Below are 20239 nucleotides of genomic sequence, written 5' to 3' on the forward strand. Positions count from 1 at the left end.
TTATTTTTTGCTTCTTTGCTTTGATTAGTGAGCTAGTAATAGCCATCAAACCTAATATAGCTGGAAAAAATACACTTGATCTTTTCACTGCAGTCCTTTTTTTTTAAACAGAGAAAACAAATTTCCTTACACTTCAAAATTGTATAAACACCTATGCTTTAAATTGTGTATATATCAATACCAGGAAACAGCTGATAGATAGATTACCCAAATAATCTAAAGTGACCTCACTTTATTCAAAAGGAGGAGGCACATGAAGAAGTGGAGATGCAGTTCTAGAGGCTGGAGGTTCCCTACTTCTTACTGAATGATTGGAGTGATTAGTACTGTGGACAAGGTGGGTTGGTTGCATTTTGAAGAATGACCATCTACCTCGCCTATCGATGTGTCACAGTGATTGAGTGCTAGAGAGGGAATGCTGTAATGGCTTCATCAGCTGGGCCTGGTGCATGCTACAATCTCATTCCCCTCCCAGGAGCACTGCCTGCCCAATCACTTGACAAAAAAACACTCAAATTAAACAAAGTTGTCGGTCAACTTAACTTCAGGGTTTTTTTTTTTGCTCTCCCGTCTCTATTCTTCCATTATTTCACTAACCCTGCCTCATCCTTTTCCTTCACGGCCACCCCACTCAGTCGGCTCTTTCATGTCTTAACAAGCCAATTAAGGGGGTTGATTTGGTCCATTCTCTGTCTTCATTCTCTTTTCTGCTTTTCCTTTGCTTGGCCCATTTTCATCTCAGCTCCACAAATTTTTAGTGTTAATATGTATTTGACTTGTTAAATTCAACAAGCTCACTCATAGTGCAACAACTGAAAATAGGCACGTGAAGCAATGATGAAACTTTTTCCAGCTTTACATCAGTCAAAAAGATCTGTGTCCATTGATATTCCATGCTTGGTTGTACTGCAATTTAACAGTGCGAAGGCATGATAACGAGCTCAAGCTACAGCTCAAACACTGGATGAATGGCAATAAGGGCAACAAGCTGGCCCAATGGGAGGCAGGAGGAAGGGCAGAGTGGAACCCTAGATTGAAAAAAACTGTTACCAAGAAATGCAATCATTTTACTTATCTTTTAACATGGCATACATATGTATAAGTTGTGTTATGTATCCTAAAGATAGCCACCTCTATAAAGTGAATGCTGGACAACGGATTTCAAACCAGACTTTATGGTTACTGTGGTGACAAATGGCTTACATTAATACACTAGTTACACATAATACATTACTGTTCCTAAAGTAACAGCTCATACACTGGGATTGGTATGGCGGACGCTTCACATAATCCAAGTAAACATAATTAAAATGTGTTATTTAACAAAGGAAAACATAAAATTGTTGATGTGGTGAAGCTTTATGTTAAGAAATGTTTATGTAACATTAATGGAAGGAATCCAGGCTGTCAGTGATTTGTAACACTCAGTATGTTTCTCAACATGGCAGAGTCTTCAGGGAAGAGGAGTCTGCGTGTTCCAGCTTCTCAGACACATTTAAGGCCATGGGGGGGATTTCAGTCTCATTAGCTTCAAGCAACGCAAAAAGCGATATATCATAAACAAGGAATAACAGGTACTAACTTGTCCCATAGATACACCATAAAATGATATGTAATGAAAGAGTTACAATTGAAACGTCATAAATTTTAAATCATCAGCAAAATACTATGAGCTGTGGTATGAGAGGAATGACACACCACAAGCCATGCGATTATAGGAACTAGATGATGAAACTTTATGGTGGTATTACACCATGCCAGTGTGGATTATTTTTTATATGTGTATAACAGCACGGTCCATCATGTATTATTGCTTCCTTGTTGTCAGTAGGTGCGTTTACATGGACACTTGTAATCCGATCGTAACAGGACTAGAAGCACAATCAGATTAAAAAAGTGTCATGTAAACATGTCAATCAGATGGAATTTGACACATCTGATTAAAATTTCAATCGGATGGTAACGGGTGGTTTAAACCATTTTTAGTCCGATCGAGAGGACATGTAAACACTTAATCGGATGGAATATGTTCCTGGAAAGTTCTGCGCATGTGCAATGACGCAAGAATGACGTATGACGTACGGATGTTGTCATAGGTAAAATGGCGGGCGCTAAGCAAAACTGGTCTGTGGGTGAGAATACATAAATGATCGTCGTGTCATTCTAAAGTTCTCCTTCCACTCCTCGTCTGTGAAGTGATGCAAAACGATCTTGTCCCACCAGTCCTTGCTTCGGACTCTCATCCATAGACGCCTTGTCCTGGGCTCGGGAAGGGGCATTTTAATGGCGTGATAGATACACGAATCATATCATCATGCACTCGTTGTCTCCTAATTAGCAGCCGAAGATGTAAAATATTAAGTCTGCTTTTTAAAAGAACAAAAAGAAGCAGTGGCAATGCAGCGGCTAGTACGTCTATCCTGGAACGGCGGGAATCCTGTTTTCGTGGACTGTGCGCATGTCAAAAGATTTAATCCGATTCTAATCATGTGTCATGTAAACACGCATAACAATCTGATTACTTTATACCACGTTCATGTAAACGCTGCGATCGGATTCGTCAGTCTGATTGAATTCAGTCCAATCTGATTAAAAAGTGTCCATGTAAACGCACCTAGTGAAAACATCATTTGCAGTCGTTGCAAAGTTTATCAGTGCCGTAGATGTGTTATGACACTTTATACCACAGAGCTGTTGAATGTTCTATTCTAATTTATCAGAAGTTGCTGGTTTGACAATAGCAAGGTTTATATCAATGCATTGGTGTTTCTATGCAAGTTTGCCTCAAGATTAAAATTTGGAATTGTTGGTACACTTTCTGTAAGGAGATATTTATAGGATATTTATTTAGCATTTCTAGGAGTTTCTAGTGTCAGCTCTCGCTAACAAAGGTAATTCTCGATACATCTAGACACTTTTTTTGTTCTTTTTTAACTAAGAAAAAATCCTGAAGAATAGAGGCTTTGTGCTTTCTCTGTAACATGACAAACTTATTAATTTGATGTAGCAGAAAACAGAACAGCTGGTTAGGGATATAAAATTATGACATGTTCTTCTTTAATGCATAAAAATATATATTGCTGCCAAGTTATTATGTTGTTAAAGTAAAAAAGAACATTGCACAATGCTGCAATTGGAATATTATCAACTTCAGCATCACATAACCATACACTATGAATTATTATAGCATGCCCCACTGGCCTATTCCAGAAACAGTGGGCAGCTTTGGGTCTTACAATGGGATTTCTGGTTTAGTGTACACAAATATGGCATGATGGTAGCAAGAAATGCCATATAAGTTATTTAATAAAAAGTTTAAATGGTGGTGAAGCAAACTTTAAGTATTCTATTCAACATTTCATGGTTATTCAGGGCACTTAGTAGCAAAAAAAAGAAGAGACTTTAGAAATAAAATAAATAAAAAGGTTAAAAAAAATTGCATAAATGATTCCAATAACTTAACCTTAATAAACTTGAAATTCCAAAATGAGTAGCTTGGCCTTGCCTTTTCTCTTCTTGTGATGACCTTCTATTCAGCACTGCAGTATATTTTTCCCTATTGAATTTATTTCATTACAAACATGTTAACAATGCTGTTGGGAATTTCACATTCCCCTATATTAATTTTCATCATGTTACATATTAGCTCCAGTGTGCCTGGAGCGCTGCATTGTATGGTTGAGCAAGTAGATTGAAACAATCTACAATGATTTATGATTTTCCAAAGCATAAATTCATAATGATGAGTTTCATTAGCACACTTCAAACACATTTATTGGCTGTGCTGAGCTCTCATTGGAAGCAGCAGGATTTGGTGCTGAGTAACATGCTCTGAGCCATAATGACCAATCAGGATGTACATATGGCCCGGGTAATCCATATCAATATTAATTACCCCTCTGACACAAAGTACAATTAACTAAAACATGACTCAGAGTCAGCTTTAGGTCTTCTTGCCCCTGTGAGCAGCAAGCTTAAACAATAAGTGAGCTTGCAAGCTATAATGAACAAGATTATGCAAGATTACAGGGTTGATCTTCTTATCAACACCTTTCTCAAGTGTTTGAGGTGAGAGAAAGGTAACACAGGCAAGTTCATTAAATTAACACAATGTAATTTATTTCCAAGAAGCTGTGATGAAGCTTCAGTAATTGTAGTTGACTTCAGACCACCACAGATAAATATTAGAAATATTGGAGAGAGAGAGAGAGAGAGAGAGAGAGAGAGAGAGAGACAGAGAATAACTGCTTTAAGTTTTTACTTATCTTACATAATTACAGAATGCAGCAGTAACTTATCTGACCTAATTTTTAATGTGACGTGTGAGCCATAAATGATATGTGCAAGACTCATCTGTAACATATTTCTTTCCATTTATATAACATTATTAGAACCTGTGCTAAATGCAGATTCACACTTTTCTGGTCAAAGCATTCCTGTCACCAATTAAAAGAACTTTTTCAATGCCCTGTGCAGTGATACATGACACTAACCTTTTCTTGGCGCCTTGCTAATTAAGGACAATTTCATTTTCAACATTGACTTGTGCAAAACATGAGGGAGTTGACACTTACCCATATGTTAGTCTTTATTGCCTGTCCAGTCACATTCACTGTCTATCTCTCTTTATGTATTCTATGCTACAGAATGAAAGTGCTAGCAATAATCATTGAATTATAACATCCAAAACACTTGACTCGTGTAGGTAAAATACTTCAGTGAGCAGAAGCCCAGGCCCTTTCCTTGCTCTGCGGCATACCTCAGATTTTTGTTTCTTGACTAATTAGACCCCTTTCAGCACCCAGTACTGCGGGGGGAGAAAACATTCTGACAATGGAGAATTTCTGAGATCGTTAAGAGTGGAGAGGACATGCTGGTAATGATGTCCTAACACAGAGCCTTGAGAAAGAGATTTTAAAAAGCTCATGCAAATGACCTATCTAACTGAAATGCACCAGTGATTTCTGAAATACAGATTTGTCGAGTGTTATATTCTGCTCCAGATTGAATGAACAACACCACAACTGTCTTATGATCAAAACAACGTAACAAGCTAGGGTAGCGTAATGAAAGTATGGATCCAACTCTAGCTGATGGTGACAAAAAAAACGCTCTTAGCACATCCAAATGTAAACAGCATACTGCTGCCATGTTGCAATCCTGTTCAGAGCACACGCTCATTGACTTGCCCTTGCCATTTCCTTTTTGACAGAATCTCCAACACCATCTTAATAGCCGTATTACGATTACTGTAAGCTTGTTAGATGACACTATGGAGAGTTGAATGATTGAGTCAACATAAAAATAAACTTTAGCTGCCGAATCTTTTCAGAAGATTTTCAATTTTTTGGATTCAAAATAAAATATAAAATATGCTTTGAAATAGTCGATACTTGACATAACATTTGCTACATTCACACATTTGTTTCTACTACCCAAGGCAAGTCCAAGTCCATTGCTATTCCTACAGCTCCTCGTTGTCCACTCCTCCCCTTGTTCGACAAGCAGAAATTTGCATGGTGTAGGTGTTACACAATTCCAAGTCAGAAAGGAAAATCAATGAGGGCATCGTAAAACAGTATTGAAGCGAGAGGTGTGGCCTTCTGTTTCAATGTGGCTAAACTATAGCACCAATAACAGTTTATTGATGAACTATTGCAGGATCACAGTATTTCTATCTACTGTGAGCAATCTTCCATAACGCTATGCCTTCTGAAACTCTTTTCTAAACCTTGTTGATGCTGTTCCTCTCGAGCGGCAAATGCAAATGTCAAATCAGATTAGTGAGAACACCTCACCTGCATGCAAACCGTGCCCCTGCCCAATGCCATCACTTATGTTGGTTTACAGTGTGACAGGTATTTCATCATGTTGTTTCTATGATAGAGAGGGAATTGTTTTAACCTCATGGTCAGCTTGACATCAATTACTGTCACCAGCCACGATCTTGTCATAACTCTGAAAGTTACATTTCTTTTGAGGTCCAGATGATGTACGGATAAAACTAGGACCTGAAAGAAAATGTAAATAGAGCTTGTCTTCTTTTTGTTGTAATTCAATAGTACTGACTTCATTATATTCTAGTGCTGCTTTATATGTGAGTTGGCTTCACCCTGGAGCAATTTTACCGAAGCCAGGCAAGACACACTCAATCTTGTGTAAAAGGTCCATAAAAGTTGAGAAACAAGATCTGAATCCAAATTTGAAATGTAATCATCCACCATGAACCATAACAGAATTCAGAAGTTGAGACTCTCCACAGGCTCCCTTCAGGCAAAGTAAGGTAAAAGTACTCATACAGAAACAGAGCTTCCACAGTTCTGGCAATACATGATTATAATCCCAGCAACTTTTGGAGTGAAACTTGCTTACTATGAAAAAACACTCGCACATCATAAGATTGTTTGTCACTGAGGTGAAAGTCATGAAAACATCCATTCAATCGCAGACTCTCAGTTAGCTGTTGATTGCCGTTTGGGGTCAATCTGATGAATATCAGAATGAAATATTACAGAGGGCATTTTAACTCTGTAATGTTAGAGAAAAATGCAAAAGGATGAAGATTAATGGACTCCAGTCATGCTCATGAAGAGCATTTTATTAACTTAAACAGATACACAATCTGCTTTCCATGGCTACCAAGTGCACTCAGCAGGAGGAATCCATAGACAGTAAGTATGAACAAGGACACTTAAGTATAGTAGTAGAGAGTTATGGGAAGGCAGCATGGAGCAGGACGTTAATTACTTGCAGTGCAGGCATCACAGATCAGGGAAATTACAGGTCAAGAACAGCCACCAGCTCCTGATTATTACCACCCAGCAAGCCCAGAGCAAGAGCTGCTGCAGATATAGTGGCTCTCCTGTGTCTCTCTTTTTCACACACACACACACACACACCTATTCAACCTGCACATGCAAGAATGATCATTCAAAAATGAAGAGGTTTTTTGGTCTCCTTTGACAGAAAAGTACTATTTAGTCAATCTGTGTTTAATAAAGTTTTTATATATATATATATATATATATATATATATATATATATATATATATATATATATATATATATATATATATATATATATATATATCAAGTCACTCATGTTCTCAATACGGTTAATAAAGGCAGTTTAAAAGTTAGAATTTTGCTAAAAGTATGAACATTGCCATTGCACATTAGCCAGTGCACAAGACACTCTATTACACTTTTTATGTCAATACTGTGACGTAAAGAAGGATGTAAAGAAATAGAAGGAAAAATGAAAAAAGAAATCTCTCACTCTTGTGCTTTTCAAGTCTTTTCTTTGGTGTTTGTGATCAAAATTGGTCTTAATTGCAATTGTTACCTATTGTTGAGATATACTGTTTAGGAACTCGAATTATCATCACACTTTAAACCTTACTTACCTAAAATGATACCACTAATACCACTTCTGAATAAAATTACCACAGTTTTCTTTGTAACACTGAAGACTACAGAAAAATCTTGCTGAGTGATTTTCACCGTGTGAGGGAATGCAGTGAGGGAGAACGCAGTGGGGGGAAACATTGCGTGAAGATGTATTTGTGTGTGTGTGTGTGAGAGAGAGATAGGGGGGGGGGATTCTTATTCAGCAGCTTCACAGTCCTGCCCATTCATTTTCCATGGCCGGTCAGATCACTTTCACTTGCATCAGTCCATTTCACCTTTGAACCTTTTATTGCAGATGGTGTACTTTTGCTATCTGATATAAATTCAAGGCAAAAAAAAAAAACCCTGTGCATTCTAAGAGATACAAGAGCAGCACATTTATTCTGGAAGGTGTATTTTGGAAGCTGTGGTTTGGATCTTTAAGTTCACGGCACTGAACTAAAAGCCATTTTGTCTGTTATTGGCTGTTAAGGGAATTTCATTTATTTTGCATAATGACTTAGGAGGAAGAAATATTTTATCTTTACCTGTTGTAAGAGATGGGTTAAAGAAACTGTTACTTCAGTTTGGAGTAAATGTGGTGAGTCATGCCCAAGCTCTTTAAATGAAAAGAGCAGAGAATTTTTGTAATCCTTAATGTGTAACAATTATCCTGTGTTTGAAAATAGTGAGCTGCTCCCTGAGCCTCTCGGTGCTCCAAAAGCTAAAACTACATCTGAAGATCTGTAAAAAAAACTGTGGGGTGTTGGAAGAGGACTGCTCAATTCCAGCAATGTTTCACTGTCTAAGTGTATTGTGGTTACTGTTGATAAGTCAAAGGTACCTCAGGTTTGTGCATCTTATATCTTTGACAGTGAAGGTGAAATACCCCAAAAATTCTAAGCATGTATTTTCCAGATCATTTGGACAGCAAGAATTAAATGTTGGCCAAAACCATGAACTCTCTGGTCAATCATGGTATGAAGATTTTTTATTTTTTATTTTGAAAACATTTCTTTTAGGCTTTCTGTTCAATCAGCTGCATCCAAAGAATAATTGCCATTTATGTCTGACAAGCTGCAGGACAACCTAACTTGGTTATCCCCCAGCTCCCACATAGCATATTCCAGTTCTGAATAAAGCTTTTAAGAATTTGAATAGATTGTGTATTCAACCTCCATCGAACCAAGTCTGGTCATAAATATTTACTAACCATAATGTGTTCTGTCATTCAGTACCCTGAAGCCATATACCTGCATACCATCAAGTCCCATGCTATCATAAAGATACTTATTAAGTCCTCTATTACTTTCAATCATTTAACTTCAGTAACTGCTTTATCCTGAGCAGGGTCATGGTGGATCTGGAGCAAATCCTGGCAACACTGGCATAAAGCTGGAGCGTTTACCCTGGATGGGATGCCAGACCATTGCTGGGCACCACTCACACATTTACAATCAATCTGTCTGCCTGCAAGTTTTTTAGGAGACAGGAGGAAAACAGAGAATGCTGAGGGACTCACGTGAATATGAGGAGAACATACAGCACACAGTAGCCAGAGCGCAGAGTTGGACTTAGGACTCTGGAGCTATGATGGAGCAGTGCTTCCTCTTTGTGACACCATGCAGCCCTGTATGACTCAGTTTTTCAAAATCCATTTAGTTGGACCATGACTCAAATTTTATGTCTGAACCCTTCAAAAATATAATGGAGCAACTGAACATTAAACTTAAGGTTCTTAGAGCTTACCACACAGAATTATAGGAGATGCTGGAAAGATTCCATTAAACATTGGCGTCACACAGCAGACATGTTTCTGGTCAGAAAAACTGTGATGAAGGAATTTCATTATTGTTGTTTGCCATTCAGGAGACTGTACACATTTTGACTGGATTGAGATAAGGTCATGTTTTGCTAGCACTCTGTTTGTGAGCTATAGAAAGAGATGTTGTCCTCAAGTACTCCTAAAATAGAATTAGATTAGATTATGGTAGTTCTCTTCTTGAGCACCTGCATACTATTTGTGATGATGCTCTCTATTATATAGCTTCTTTGATTAAAAAAAAAGTCTGATGTACTCTTTCCAAGTAAGTGATGATGCTCTTGTTTCACTGTCCTTATAAGACTCTTCAGTATTTTAGGTTCTTGAATTATTTAATCTATTTTGAGTGATACAGACTTCATAATGAAGACCCCTAATAGGACAAGAACATCTTTATATATCAGTGTATGTCAATATGCTGATGCTTTATTCCTCTTGCTCCAGATTAGATGTCTCTTCTCCAGCTCCACCTGCCTCTCCAGCATTTGCCACCTCTGTGAATGTGTTAGCATCCAAGTCTCCTGATTCAGATGGTCTCAGCATAGATAGAGCTTGCTTGCCAAATTTGGAATCTCTCACATGTATTCAGGCCAAACTTGCACACTTGACGGAATCAGGTGACTTAATAAGTCTCATAGAAAAACATTAATCTCTCTTTGCTGAGACATCTTCTCATACTGCAGTCCTCAAATATGACATTAATTTGGTGATATTCCTCCTGTCAAACATAATGCTTACCATGTCATTCCTCCCAGATATTCCATTAAGAAAAGGTAAACAGACTATTTGGTTGAGAATGGGCTTGCTGTAACTAGCTCTAGTCCATGATCACTCTGCTTACTAGTTCCTAATCCTGACCAGATCTTTCAGCTCTCCATATCTTATATAAAGGCTTATAACCGGCACTGACCCTTTCCTATTTCTTGAATAAAGGTATGTAAGACTGTGTAATGCAAGTACTGTTATCTAGATGTATTTAAAAAATAAATAAAAATACTGGAAAGTTCTACTGAATGTGCGTTCATTATTTCTGTGTTCAACACCAGACACATCTCTACAATATCAAGTTATGCCACTTGGTTTGAAAAATGCTCTACATCTCAGTGATTGATGAATCATGTCCAGTCTGATGTGTAAAATTGTAAAGACTACCTTGATATTTTTACAGATATCTGTAGCAGCCACCTTTGTACCTTATCTTTGCTTGCTTTCAGATTGCTTCCTTACTGTGAATCTTACAAAGTGTGTATTTGGTCACATGAAGTACTTCTTCAAACAATACATGGGACATTTCCATCCACTAGATGCTTCTCCATGCACTTGTCTTCATAGATCAGGATTTGGGGGAAAGTGTATTTTTGGTTCATTTTTGTTTGTTTGTTTAAATAGGTTAGATAGTGTCTCTAGCACATAGTTCTTTATGTTTAGGTTAAGGGTTTTTTATTTTATTGAAAAAAAAAAGCACAAGTAATGACAATATCCAGAGACATTGTAAGCAATAGCACCTTTGGCTGACTGCATTACATTCATTTTCTATATTTTGGAGCTAGACACACATTCCCTTTTGATTTAATCAAATTTTTTCTCTTCCATGACTGGGTTTTTTTCAGCAGGGGGTTCCTTTCACTCCCCCTTCTTCCTCTCTCTCTCTCTCTCTCTCTCTCTGTCTCTCTCAACCCATTTTTGTTGCTTTGGCACTATAGCCCAGTGTATTAGATTGTAAATGAAACAATGACTAAATTCAAACATATTTATTTAATCCAAATATATTTGCCTGTATAGTGTGAGAAAGTTATAGACATCACAGTATATTTAAGGAAACTGCAAATATTTTGTTCAGGCTTTGTGGCCTGTTGTTATTGTGTTGTTACATGGTTAATTTATGCACAAGAGAGCTACCAAAACATCAAGAGTTGATTCCACATTTGCATCTGGAGTGCGTTGTTATTTTCTCACATGTTGAGCAAAGGAGTGTCAATGCAAGTAAAATAAACTACCATGATGCTGAAAATTATGAATAAATCAGACAGTGATCCAGAGCATTAGGGTGATGTTTTATGTATTGTGAAAAATAAGAGCAACATACTAGGACACACAAGAGCACTATTAGATGTAGACACTGATGTGTCAAAGACCATCACACAGATAAGAATATGGCAGCATGAAAAAACAGGGTTGACATATTTTCTGTCTGCATGTCTGGGTAAAAATAATAAAGCAAAAGCAACAGTGAAGAATAACCCAGGATCTTGCATTCAGTGACTAGGTTTTAGAAATTAAACAGGTTAATTCTGTTAATTTAATGTGTCTTCAATCAGAGACACAAATAGATGTTAGGTCCCTTGATCCTTTCTTGTACTGGAAGGAGCAGTGATAAAAATGTGGAACAAATGGGAACATTGAGATCTGAAAACCATAGTGTGTACACTGTAAGCTTAGACTTTACCTGTCCTTCACTACAATCAGACTAGATAAAGCAGCTGAAACTGTGCATATCAGCCATGAGGTGAAACACAGGCCAGTGAAAGCACACCACATCAAGCCTACTATCTCTGAAAAAGCTATTGGTTGTCTTTAGAAACCTCCAAGGAAATACACTCATAGCATTTTAGCAGGCCTTCTTTCCTTCATCTGATGGCTGGTCACCTTTACTGTCAGAGTAAACCCTTAAAATTAATTTGCACTGTAAAGAACGACCCAGCACACACTCATATCTCTGGAATCACCTTCAATGAATCTCGGTTGTCATAGCACCTTCCCAATATCACAGCAGGGAAGAATGCTCCAACACAGCTTTGCTGTACTACAACTGAGAAACATTGTTAGCACTTATTTCTCCTTTTGCTTCTCTTATTCTCTTATGAACATTCTCTAAAGCACACACACACACACACACACACACACACACACAGGCATGCGCATTAATAAACAGCAATTTCAAACTGGGGAGATGGATGGGGCAGGCATGCCGTATGGTGTCTGTTCACACTGTAGCATATTATCCTCAGTTTAGCGTGGGACCAATTCTTTAAGAAAACACAATATGCTACCAACAGGCACAGGCACTGAGAGAATATGCAAGGTCCAGTCTCTGTAATTAAAATGTATATGCTCCCTTTTCAGACTGTTAATGACTATTAATCATTTTTTTTCCTTTGATTTTTCCTGTGTTTGTATTTGTATTTATTGTCAAATCACAGGCTACACAGTCTTATCAGGGAATAAAGTATCAAAGAGAAGAGAATTTATTAATTTGCAAAGCTCCTACAGCAAGAAGGAAAATACACTTGAATATACAAGTCTGGTATACAAGTTCTGGTAAATAGCAATGTGTAGTAATGTATGAAGTTAAGAGAGAATTTGGATAGGTAAAGAAAAATACAGAATACAGTTGTAGTGCCGTGCAGAATATACACTAAAATGTGGATGTAATGTCTGACCAGTACAGTGCAGAATGTGCAAAAAGGCAAAAAGGAATTTCATTTCATTTCCGCAAAATCTGAAATAGTTATTTAACTTTTGATCAAAAACAAACATTAAAAAGAAAACTTCTAAAAACCTCGATTATAGTAGTGTCCTATGCTACACATAAGCCCTGGATACAACAGTGTTATATTTTCCATTACTACTATGTTTTAAATTTGTAACACTTAATAAAATTAAAATTGCACTATATCTAGTTTCTAGAATTATACGCTCACAAAGCATTTAATCAAAAGTGTATTTTTAAGACCAATGCTGTAATAATTAACATCCTGAACACATTAATATTTTCTTATGCGTAATGCCATACACAAAACAGAATATGGTAATACATTTTAATCCAAGCATAATTGGAGTTTTAATGTATGGTAATGTATTGCAGTTACAGGGCTTTAGTGCGGCTGCTGTGCTTACCGTGTTAGGTTTTGATGGTTCAGGTATATTGCATAAATGGTGTTGAAATTCAAGCATTCAAGGCAAAATCATGAATAGTTATTGTATAAGCTCTAGTCGAGGAGTATGGAGATTTGTATGTGTGGGCAGAACTGAATAATGTATACCCACTGTTTGTAAAATGAAGGGTTGTGCTTGATCTGTTTAAACAAAATCACCGCAATCCATGCTAATGTACTACAGGCCGAGCTAAGGCGCTGACCTTCTTCTCAAATCTTACTTTAATCACATCCTATTTCTGTAATTAGTGTGTGTTTGTTGTACTTCAACTTGCAAAGTCCAAATATAAACTGTTCTGCTTACTTTGTGTAGAAGACGATTCATGTCAGAGGTTGGAAATAGACAGAGGTAGAAAGTCATTATTTTGTTAATTTTATCCCTGTTTTAACATCAGTAAATTAGAGAAAGGAGATAAATTATTCGAAAAGAGAAATCCACAGTGGAACAGAATCAAAGACACACACACATCTAGAAAAGGAGAGAGACCGATTTGGGGGATATGAATGAAGTAAAATCAGTGGGGACTGATTGTCTTTATGCAGACACAGAGAGCAGACACTCCTTCTCATTATCGCCCACTGATAATGAAAATCAAGCCATCAGGTGGAATTTTGAGATAGATTAAATAGCTAGACCTGGCTCTCTAATTGCTCTTTGTAAAATGTAATTACTACACAATTTATGATTAAATCCCCAAGATAAATAGTGTAGTCCATCAGTCAAAGTTCTGTATGACTCCTAGTCCATGGTAAAGTACAATAAAATGTCAAAAAGGAAAAAAAAAAACATATAAAAGTGTTATTGTGCATATTTTATGTAAGCTGTCAGATTTTCTCCGGGTTCATTTTGAGGATAATTAAAGGTGACACGGGGCCTAAAATCAGAGGAATCCTCAAATCATTATAGTGGATTTCCACTTTGAAAGCACAACAATCCAAAAATCAACAGTGTTTGGTTTGCATGTACAGTCGCTGCCACTTAAAGTAAGCAGAAAAATCAAGAACAGCATCTAGAATTTAGTTGGGAAGATATTCCAGTATATTCAGTTGTATATACAGTAGGAGTGCAGTTGTGCATATCATACATTTCATGCAATGCTATACAGAATAAACGGCAACTTTATTTCATTTTCTGCCAAAGAAACAGCTAGTGCTTTCCCTTGATTTGCAATCGATCACTGTCTGTTAAAGCTGGCAAAGAGAGGGACTGTCACACCCAGACTCCAGTGCAGTGGGTGGGAGGAATGTGAGAGGAGTTCATTTAAAAGAAATGTAGAGGCTTTAATCTCCCATAGTGCACAAATGCCCTAATAGGCATGTGTAGTCTGCTCTGTCACACAAGTGTTGGACAAACAAAGCCCTGCAGATTGAGGGGGAAGCAAGTAAGTGAGCTTCTATAACTAACACACACACACACACACACACACACACACACACACACACTAGCACGCACACACATGCAAGTACATATTCACGCACACCTAAATGCTGAATCGGAACTGAGCTAAGGCTTCAGATTCACATTAGTGGCAGCGATGGATGGAAGGTGAGAAAGAATAGGGGAGAAAGAGATGGAGAGGGAACGAAAGAGAGTGCTTTTGTGTTTACATGGGTCTGGAGTGCTGTGATAAGATGCCTATCCTGGAACATGTGTTTGCAAGACAATATGATGCCCCTTTGTCATTGTTGTAGTGTGAAAACTTTGAAACAGAAAAGCTGAGCTTATAGCAGACAGTTGCCATTTCTAGGAGAGCTTTAATGCGCTATCGGCATGGATTTGAACCACACATTAAAGACCAGCCAGGGTGCGCTGCCAAGATATTTCCGGATTAGGTTTCATATTAAAAAGACCTTCCTTTGCTTCAAACTGACACTGCGCTTTTCTTTATGGAATTAGGTACAAGCTGGCCTGATCGAACAAAAATAACAACTTTGCAAAGAGAGTGAACTGATGTACATCCAAAAGTGCATCAATTTGCATTTACCACAAAACTCTGCATATATGTCAAGTCAAAGATTTTATATTTAAGTTTTGCTTGACTGTCAAAAAGACTTTACACATCAGTTGTTTAATATTTCTGGCAGGTTTCTATAAATTTACATCAGAATGTAGACTCTGAAATTAACATTTTCCTGAGGAAAGATGCTGAGACGCTCTAACCTGGAAAATTGGCTCTTTCTTGGGTCGCAAGGTGAGCATGTAACATCTGAGTTTACCTTATTACAATTTCAAAATATGATTTATTGGAATAAATGAACCGATAATTCTGGAGCATTCTTCGTAATAACAGCCTGTGCCCACTGCTGTATGGTTGGTGTGCTGGATGGGCATATTTTGTAGGAGAAATCCGTGATTGGTGTTCTAATAAAGATAATGGTGGCCCCGTAGCACGGCAACGATCAGGTCTCTTCCTGGAACCTGCTAGATGCCACCAATGTATTTTAATGCCTAGATGAATCTGTTCCCCCTGTCAACTGTTTAGAAAACATCAGATAAATCAGCTCTGAAGATTGGTCCCTGGACCTGTGCAGAATCTCAATAAAGACCCTAAACCACAAGCCATGGCCTGAGCCAACTTTACACACATCTCGAATTTTAATACGTAGGTTGCCAATTCTCCTGACAGAGCAGTTCTCAGTGTGTGCTATATATTAGAGCTGATTGGTTATCTGTCATGAATTGCAGCTGCTTTGATTGCAGTGTGTGGATGTAATTTCTTTTGGTAAAAATGTGAATCTATCAAAATGTATCAGCATATTTGAGAAAACCAAGACTGATATTTAGGATTATAACTAGATCAGAAAATATTACGTTTAGCCATTCTTGCTTTTATAATGATCCTTGCACCACAGCTTAAAACTTAAATTACAGAGGACATGGATTCTCTAACAGCATGAATTTGTTATGTAGTCATTCACTCTGGTTTTCTCAAGAGATGCAAATTCCTGGATGGCACCAGATTCATGTAATTAACGTCCATGCTACGACTGAAGAATGAGACCTTGAAAAACCATCTTCATTCCCAGACACCATTAGCTAAGGATATGTAGCAGATGCCTTGAGAAGGTGTTAATTGGCATGTCTTGTCAAATTATGTCTTCTCACCACTGCAACTGTTCTTTAGGGCTCAAAGTGGCACAAGGGTTGTGCAGTCAAACTTTATACATTATCTATTTATCAGAGCAGCATTTTCATGGAAATAACTTCCTGAATCTTGAGAGCTTCCTGAATCTTGTTTCAACGCTAGATTCAAAAAACCTCCTTGTCTCACATAGTGTAACATAGTTTATTAATTCATTATTTGATCTTTCCTATTTTAACTTTTCGATTGGTCTTTATATTATGCACTTTATTAATGTTTAAACAGATTTCATCACCTGATGTCATTACCGTACAGTATATTAATGCTTATCTTGATTTTTGTTCATGTAACTTGTTTTTTTGTTTCCGCTCCTCTGTGAAGCTGCCTTGAGGCACTTTTCATTGTTACAAAAGCTATATAAATAATTTTGCATTGACTTGAGGGAAAAAAGCACTCTCTTCTTGCCTGCATATAATCTGCAACAAGTCACAGGGATACCATTAACTTGATCCATATCCTGACACTGAGGTCAGCATGAAGCTTCTCCCTGAACCCTACAACCTAAAGGCAGGAGAAAGGCTGGTGAAATCAATCATCGTGTTTTATGAGAGAAAGCATATCCAACATACAAGTAGTTATATGGCTCTCTTGGGCTGCCTGGTCTTCAGGCATATAGTTACTGGTTAGATTCAGTTGATTGGAGGACACTGTGTTAAGGGATGAAGCAGCGAGATGATATTAAAATGGAAAAGCCACACTAGGGAGACAGAAGCTAAGTGTGTCTAATCGAGATGAATGAGTCTGTTCCCTCAAGCCTCCCAGCGGATGCGGCTCTACCCGCGCCCTCCACACTTCACTCATTAATTACCATGAATTAATGGTTTTATCCACACCGAGTAAATAAAAGATTGTCACCCGGCCATGAATTGAGTGCAGCTTTTATTAAATACTGTGAAAATGTCAGCCAGTTAGAGCCAAATTAAAGGTACAAACAGATCAAACTCTATTCCAATCAAAAATAATCTTCATGTTACAAGATTAAATTAGTCACTGCCTGTTCCACCAATGCTCAAGACATATTGTGTCACTTCACTGTAATTCCTAGATTAGAGATGGCAGTCATTTGTTATGTGATCCTGTAAGCACCTAGGAGACTGTCCCCTGAAGCCATAGCAGTTTGTAAAATCTAGCAAAACTGACTATATTATCCAGAGAGGTTACAGGTATCAGCATCCTTTGGTGACTTCTGTAAAAAGCTCTAAGCGGTTCACACCTTCCATTTAGCGTGGACAGGTTGAATAGAGCACATACAAGTTTTCTAGTCTTCCTCAATACACCCAGAAAATGATCACATTTATGGCAGACGTGGTGGGGGGAGAGCTACACTCATCGAAGGTCATGCCATGGACTCTCATCCATGTGGACTCAATTTCCCAGTGTCAATATTTACACCAATACTGTGCAATATCCAACAACGTATTAAGTGTGCTAGGGCACAGGCTTCATCCACTTAACTGTGGTGCCATCACTCACATTTCAGCTGTGTCTTATTAACACTATTAATCATCCTTTCCAACCTCATCTGTATGTCTCCGCTCAAGGTTTGTTTATTTGTTTGCATTTTTTTTAATAATAATGTTCCCTAATTACATTTTTGAGTGACGGCTGAAGTAAAGCATGTTTACCGAGTCAGTTTACATTCTATGTAGAGAAATGTAAATGAACCAAAGTCAATTTGAAGTCACCCTCAGTACTCAGAGTTTCATTGCTAATTCCTAGTATATACAAAACAAACTGCTGATAAATAATACAAGCAAACTATGTGAATGGAATTTAAAAAAAAAATAAAATACCGTCAATAAAACATTAAGTATTTATTTTTTTCATTCTGAATATCATGATTAACAGAAGAACTAAAAGTATATATGGTATATAATTATAACTATAACTATAGTCTATATGTTAAGGGTCAACATTTACCAGTGCTCTATGAAAGACCAACTTATTGAAAGAGAATGGGAAAAATGGGAAATATCTGTTGTTGTTGTTTTTTAAACCTATGCTGTATTGTTCGAAGAAACAATTCTTTTGTTTGAAGAAAGCTCACTGAATATAGAGTGACCATATAATAATACTATACTTTATGGACATTTGCAAATATGCATATTTACAGTCATGTTTATGATATGTGGCGGCGGATGAATAGATAGATTGATAGGTTCGCTTAACACCAAAGTGCTTTTGATTACTATATTGTTTACTCAGGTGGAGAAGTATACCATTAAATTAAAACTGATGTTCTACATATCACATACTGCTTATTGTTTAATTCCAAACCAAACATATTAGAATACAAAACCCAAACCACAAAAGATGTGTCATATCAAATTACTCACAAATTGCACCTTTATTAATAAACTATTGATATTCAGTCCACATCGTGTAAGTTTTACAGTAGAAAGGTCACTGAATACGAATACATTATTTAGAAATCAACAGAATAGAAGACGCAGTATTCTTTTTCTTGCGGTATTCTGTGCATCTTTATTGGCCTTCTCCAGTAGCCTGACCTAAACACTTCCTTACTGAGGTCTAAAATAAAAACATATTTATATTTAAACTGACCTGAAATATACAAAAGAAATATGGTTTTATTTATAGAGCAGCTGCTCCATATAGCCCACACAGGCCACAGTGTGCATACACAGGGCAGCATATTTCTGCTTTTGGTCATTCTTCAGCATTATTAAAAGAAAATCTTTCCAGAAATACATTCAGATATAATAACATAATGGAGCTTAACAGACACCATTTTGATGCACATCAGCACTGGATCCCAGCTTTGAAGTTCTTTCTGATAGCATGTTCAGAAATCTAACAAACTTTTCTTTCTGGATCCCAAAAACTATACTAATTCTGATGAACTATATGAGGTGGCTATTGTTCTCAACTAAAGACAATAGTTATTTGAGTTCTTTTGCAGTTCCACAACTTTAACTAAGCATTGGTGGTTCAGTGGTAGAATTCTCGCCTGCCACGCGGGAGGCCCGGGTTCGATTCTCGGCCAATGCAAAGATTTTGGCTGACCCTGCACTCTGACCCCAACCTCCAAGGATGGGATATGCGAAGAAAGAATTTCACTGTGCTGTAATGTATATGTGACAAATAAAGGCCATTTCATTCATTCGAAAGATTTGAAAGATAGTTAGATAGCTTGCTCATTCACATAAGATAGAAAGCTTACTAGAAAGATCCACAGAGCATCTGATTAGCAGGTGAGGTTGGGGAACTGTAAAGGTTTAGGAGGTTTGGTAGAGTTTTGTTCTGCAAATTGTTATTTGTTGTCATATTTTATGAATGACTTATTATTCAAGCAACTATAAACTTTTCGGTTTATGCCACTTCTGGGTCAAATCCAAATCAAGATACAGATGTTTGGAGCAGTAAACAGATACACATAGTGGCATTGTGTTCCACTCCTGGTTTATAGGCATCTACAAAAATTAAGTCCTACACACCACTGAATGAAACCTTAGGGGGCACAAAATAAAGAAGTCATGCCACAGAGCAGGAATGTCCTATCCAAGTGTACCAAGCATGAGGTAATGCAGCTCACACAGGATGCACCCTGCAATGAAGCTCTTCAATTCAAATAGATGGGAGGACTACACTGTACCACTCCTCCTTCTCTCCTCCCTCTATCCCCTCCCTGCTACCTATTGCCAGCCAGCCTCTGTGCCAGGCCCCTGATGCCCATGGCAGATGGCAGAGTGGGCAGCAGGTATCAGCCTCCTGGCACCACAAACATCTGTTATCATTACCAAATGCTAATTGCCATCAATCAGGACAACACCTCCATGCATTTGTATGCAGGGTTCATAAGTGGAGGTGTCTAAGGAGTAGAGGGAACATAAAAAGTGATGTCTAAATTTGCCCCCGAGCAATGGCATGAGCGCACGCTGCAAGAGGGACGACTCAATTGGCAAAGTGTTCTGCTTGTTAATGTGCAG

General features: G+C 37.6%; 1 protein-coding gene and 1 non-coding gene across 10 annotated transcripts in view; one reads left to right on the forward strand and one right to left on the reverse strand.

The window, feature by feature from the left end:
* Positions 1-20239, reverse strand: part of rbfox3a (RNA binding fox-1 homolog 3a) — a 320348-nt gene that overhangs the window by 251061 nt on the left and 49048 nt on the right. The gene's annotated exons all lie outside the window — the stretch shown is intronic.
* Positions 19231-19301, forward strand: trnag-gcc (transfer RNA glycine (anticodon GCC)). The gene has a single exon. It is a non-coding gene; the product is annotated as a tRNA-Gly (tRNA).

Source organism: Hemibagrus wyckioides, linkage group LG13, assembly GCF_019097595.1.
Source record: "Hemibagrus wyckioides isolate EC202008001 linkage group LG13, SWU_Hwy_1.0, whole genome shotgun sequence".
NCBI lineage: Eukaryota > Metazoa > Chordata > Actinopteri > Siluriformes > Bagridae > Hemibagrus > Hemibagrus wyckioides.